Consider the following 5,958-nt stretch of genomic DNA (forward strand, 5'->3'; position numbering starts at 1 on the left):
ATTTGAGACTTTAGTCTTTGCAACTTTACAGATCTTCTTTATGCACCAAGAGCTTGTAACACTCAAAAGAGAAAGGAAAAATTGAAAATGCATCATATGACCCCTTTAATAAATTGAAGTACTAATATCTGTTTTGAACCATTGTAATGCACTGGTAACCACCAAAAACAGGTGGTGATGAGAAAGTCACATGATGAACCAAAGCTCATCACAAACAGCTTTTCTACGAGCTGAGGAGGGCAATGCTTATATATAGAAGGTGCACAGTATCATTCACACAAACACTAAACCCCATCACGGGGACGCACATGATACTGAAATAATGCAATAAACATTAATTTAACAACATTAGATTGTAATGTAAGATTAAACCCTAGTGTACACAACTGATAAGAAAAAAAAACTAAGAAACATGTTATGTCAACAAAAAAACATCAAATATGAAGTGTCATGCAGGGAATTCTGGGAGTGTCAATTTACGTTTTTTCACTGTAAATTATACAATGACCTTTTCTTTTTCACTTCTAAAAACCGTATTTTTAACAGTATTTTACTGTGAAATCACATTAAATGTAATCAGGCCCGTAGCCAGCTATGAGGCCACCGAGGTCCGAACCTCGGTAAATTTGTCATGTTCAAAAAACAAAATTTGTTCTTTGAATGACTAATTTGCTCATATGCAAATGGAGCTCCTCATATGAATGCCTGCATGACATGTATAACTCAGTTTAGACAGTTTGCAAGAATGTTTAGCGTCCCTGTTATGAAAATGATCACTGCAAGACGCTGCAGCAGAGTGAACGAGGCTTGAGAGAGTTGTGAGTGAGGGCACGGGCGCAGCCTCTAAGCATTTTTGGGCTTGTCTTTTCCACTTAATTTAACACTTTTGAAAGTTAATAAAGTAGAAAGTTGCAGTTTAGAGTAAGCAATATCTTTATTTTATTTTTAATTTTATTTTATTAAATTTTTATTCTTAATTTTGGTTTATTTTTATTTATTTTTTGTTTGTTTTAGTATCAATATCTGGCAACACTACATCGCCGGCACTTAAACTCAACTGAATTGAAAGCAATCAAAAAAGCCCATGGACAGGTTTTTGCTGACAGGATACAACATTCGATAAGGGAAACGCGGAAATTATCATGATATTATCTATCATAAACGTTATCAATGCTGTCAAAAACAGTAGCATTTAACACTAGTACACACAGATCTGTAGAACAAGTATTAAGAATTAAGAATCACAATCATTTTTTACAGTGTAGGATTAGGGATGTAGAATATGGTCATGCTGAATATGTGCTTTATAAGTACTAAAAAAACAGCCAATATGTTAATAATATGTATGCTAATAAACAGAATTGATTCCTATACTAAAGTGTTATATTATGACCCTAATAAATTTTTATTTATTTACTTATTTATTTCGTTCAAATTACAAGTTACAACTGTAACCTTTGGTATAACATATGTTTTTGCTCAGGTGGCCAAAATCTCTGCCCGATAGAAAAAGGTTTTGCTCAGCAAGAACATAAATTAGAGGGAACACTGGTTGAGACCATTTTCTAAAAGCATTATGCTATTCAAGGCCATGAGTTACAGTGATTTTATCTCATTTTAGCCGAGGTTCTAGAATACCTCTGTCTAGTAGTACAATCTTTATTACTACAGTCTCTCTGTAGTACAATCACTGTAACAAACAGCCTATTGTGGCTTATTATTAATTTTTAAATTTCATATTACTTTGCATAGCATACCTTATCAACCAGGATGGAGAAAAAACCTCTCAGAAGTAACTTTTACTCATGAATATAATATATAGACTCTGCAGAGACAGCCGCCAGAGTGAGGTGAAGAGTCGTTCCACTCTGAGAGTTCTCCAGCTTTCTCCACAGGCTCGGTCCGGCACCTCCAGCAGGCCGTGGCACGCCACTGCCCTCCCAGTGGAGGATAATTGAAGAGAGAGACGGGCAGCCTGACTCTCCCTCTCCTCTCACACGTAGCCGCAGAAACCAGCTGCACTTAAAACTGCCGAGATTAATTACTTCAGGTCCCTCAAAACTCTCACACGTAGCCAGATCCTCTGTCTCTCTCTTACAGGCTTCCTTTCAACAAGCTTGATCACAACACGCCATAACTCTGATTTCCCCAGGCGTGCTCTTATAATGCAGTCAAATGCTAAGTCACACTGCTCAAAAACATGTCATGACCCCTGCCTCGAAAAGCTCGCTAATGCACCCGTAAGGATTTCTTTTAAAGGACAAAACACTCATAAAACAATTTTTTTCTCTTGAAGAAAAGAAACCATTTTTGACATTTTCATGTTGGAAAAAAACTCTCATGGCAGATAGTTTGCATTACAGTCCTCTTGTGTCATTAGCATGAGCTGGAAGAGATGGAGAGCTAATAGGCAGGCCCACACAGATTCTGCGGCAGATCATTTCTGCAGAAACTTTTACACAAAATTTGAATGCCTTTCAATGACTAAGTTATAAACATCCCCTGCTCCTTGCATATTCATATGCAATTCATATGTGACCCTGGACCACAAAACCAGTCATAAGTAGCATGGGTATATTTGTAGCAATTGCCAACAATACATTGTATGGGTCAAAATTATCGATTTTTTCCTTTATTCCAAAAATCATTAGGATATTAAGTAAAGATTATGTTCCATGAAGATATTTAGTAAATTTCCTACCGTAAATATATCAAAACGTAATATTTGATTAGTAATATGCATTGCTAAGAACTTCATTTGGACAATTTTAAAGGCGATTTTCTCAATATTTTGATTTTGATTTATTTTTTTTGCAACATCAGATTCCAGATTTCAAATAGTTGTATCTCTAATATTTGACTCTCTAATTTGTAATCTTAATTTTAAAAAATTGACCCTGATGACTGGTTTTGTGGTACAGGGAGCTGAAAATGAGTTTGAAACCATCCTGTGGTCTCCCGTCACTGTTTTATTAAATTTAGTAGTGAATTTTTATAAGGAATTATATATATTTTTGTATCTGTGTTTATCCATAAAGTGATAGACAAGGATAAATTACATTTAATAAAAACAGCTAAAATTTTACCTAAATATTTTGCTTTTATTTTAGCATAAACTTTTATTTTGCATGTTTCCTTATTATGTTTCACCTTTTCCCCTATAAAAGTGCAGAAAATATGGTTATTCTGTCTGGACCTGCTAATAGTATTTCTATGAGACCATGTATCTGTATTCACGACAGTATCACACAGATGAGCAGAGCAGAGCAATTTCACTTTCCCAAATGGCAGGAAAACTATCATGTTCCTGAAATGTGTACTGCCCTGATGATATCACCATTTATTAATGTAATGGACAATCATTTTTATAGACTTCTCCATACAGTAAAATGGTTTGGCGGGTCAAGTAGGAGAATATGAGCCTTTTCCCTTCTCAACACCCTAATTAATCATAATGTCCTTCCTGCTTCCTCTTTCATCTCCCTTCTGCAGATGTACCTGTCATTTCACTCTGTCCCTCCATCAGGGTACCAACATACTCTCATTCTTCTCGCTCAGTTTTGTTTTCATTCCATCTTCAAGAGCTCTGAGAGGAAATATGTTATTTAAATGGAAAACCCCTTTATTTGAACAGGCACTTCTGTCTCTCTGTGACTGTTCTAAATCTAGCAAGCATACTAACTAAAATGGAACCACATAAGTAACCGATTTGGAACAGCAACTCCAAACTGTGCATCATACAAAGAGCAAAGCACACAGGAGACTCTGCTCTCAGCTGATTTTTGCATTCACTTGCATAAACGTGAAGCTTCACAGCATAGAACACTCCATTTATAATTTCAATGAACTGTTTTATCAGTACTCTGTTAAATTTTATTTAGTGAAATAATTGTACTGTTCAAAATTTGGAGTCAGTACTTTTTAAAAAGAAATTATTACTTTTATTTAGCAAGGATGTATTAAACTGAAAAAAAGTTATTTTTACATTATTACAATTTTTTTTTTTCTAAAAGAAAATGCTGTTTGTTTGAACAAAAACACAAAGCAGCACAACTGTTTTAACACTAATGATATGAATGATATTTAATATATATTAAAATAATACAATTGCAAATTATATTGTACCATTTATTTTAATTATAACAGTTATTTTTATAATATTTCACAATATTACTGTTTTTACTGTATTTTTAATCAAATAAATGCAGCTTTGGTGAGCATAAGAGCCTTAAAAAAATAGTGAGAGAACGACATTTGAACAGTATTTTATATATAAAAAATCAACATTTCGTGCACTTTATATGCTATCTTGAAAGAATTATTTCACTGAGCTCATAACAATGCATTACCTTTTCCATTAAATATGCTGTAAATGTAATGCTTTTTTAGATTTTGGGACTAGGCCTAATCATGCTGCTTACTTTTTTTTGGAATTGCACCTGTAATACAGGGGCAGTTAACCCATTAGGCCTATTTACTCATTCTTATTGAAACTGTTCTTGTATGGTAAAATCTGTGTAACTATTCTCCAGAAAGGCCTATGTTGTTTTTCCATAACACACATATAACAGCATATGGGTCTGGAACAACACAAGTAAATAATGACATAATTTAAAAAAAATTCTGTGAGGTAAAAATGTTGCAGACATAAGCAGCTCACTAGGTTTTGGAGCAGAGCCTGTTCTCTCTTTCTTTTTCTGTCTTGTATATTCTGATCTCATTTAGATAGTCATGAGCAAACCTTTGCATTGCCTCCACAAAGACACTACATGTCACCGCACTGCACCAGATAAGTATGTTCTCTCTCCTCTCCCCTCGTCTCGCCATCCTCACCTTTCTTCTCATCACTTCGGTTAAATCCGCCGCTCGCCTCGCCACCAGCCGCCTAGCTTGAGTAGTCTTAATTGTCAAAATGATAAGAACGAAGTAATTGGAGAACTGTGCGACTGTGAAATGGATTTGAGTTCCGTCTCACGCTAATGAAGCTATTTAGTAAGTTGAGAGCATTAAACATTCTGGTCGGATTTTTGCTGTAGCTTTCCTGTCATTTTTGCAAACTTAAATCTGTATTTCTTGTCAACCCAGTGGATGCAGAGTAAATATTTCAATCTCGTGTATTCAAATAATAATAATTTTTTTGGAGCATAATTAGATTTGGAATCAATTTGTGCATTGCTAAACAGGGATTAGATCTAAACAAGAGCGGCGCTTCTTGACCTAAAATGTGTCTGCGCCATAAAACACGGCAGTTGAGCTACTAATGAAACTCTCAGAGGCTAAATATTCTGTGCTTTATCAAGTCAAGTCAAGTCTGCTTTATTGTCAATTCTTCCACATGTACAGCACATACACACAGAGAATTGAAATTGCGTTACTCTCAGACCCTTGGTGCATACAGATAACACTAACAGTAGAACATAAATACAGATATACAGATTAAATATAAAATACAACTAAGCACACGGCAGATAGAGTGCAAACCAGTGAAGTAAACAACAGTGCAGATATAATGATTTGTAGTGCAAAAAGAGCTTATTTAGACTGATTAAAGTGACTGTGTGTGTGTATTTATTTATAGTCTTCTGTGTACTTTATCAAATTGCGGGTGTATAATTGCCAGAGCCGGATGTATTTTAAAATGCTTGTTTTATGGCAAACGAATCAACATATCATCGCTCTTCTGAGTGGGCCTTTAGTTCAGTGCGATGTCTTTTGTTTTCGTAAAATAGGCCATTTGGTGTCTATGCGGTAATGGCTCGCACTGCCATAATGGTAGTGGTAAAGTGGTATTTCAGAGGAAGGCAGTTCAGATCCATTGAATCTGTTCATATAATAACTTTTATACACATGCCTACGGTGGCCGAGAAGTGCAAAGCAAATCACAATTCTGAAAACAAAATAACAAATTACAAACGCAAATGCAAGTCTAAAAAACAAAATAACAATTCAGAAAGCACA

General features: G+C 35.0%; 1 protein-coding gene across 1 annotated transcript in view; it reads left to right on the plus strand.

The window, feature by feature from the left end:
* Positions 1-5,958, plus strand: part of LOC107660610 (receptor tyrosine-protein kinase erbB-4-like) — a 391,742-nt gene that overhangs the window by 276,186 nt on the left and 109,598 nt on the right. The gene's annotated exons all lie outside the window — the stretch shown is intronic.

Source organism: Sinocyclocheilus anshuiensis, unplaced genomic scaffold, assembly GCF_001515605.1.
Source record: "Sinocyclocheilus anshuiensis isolate Anshui unplaced genomic scaffold, SAMN03320099.WGS_v1.1 scaffold627, whole genome shotgun sequence".
Lineage (NCBI taxonomy): Eukaryota > Metazoa > Chordata > Actinopteri > Cypriniformes > Cyprinidae > Sinocyclocheilus > Sinocyclocheilus anshuiensis.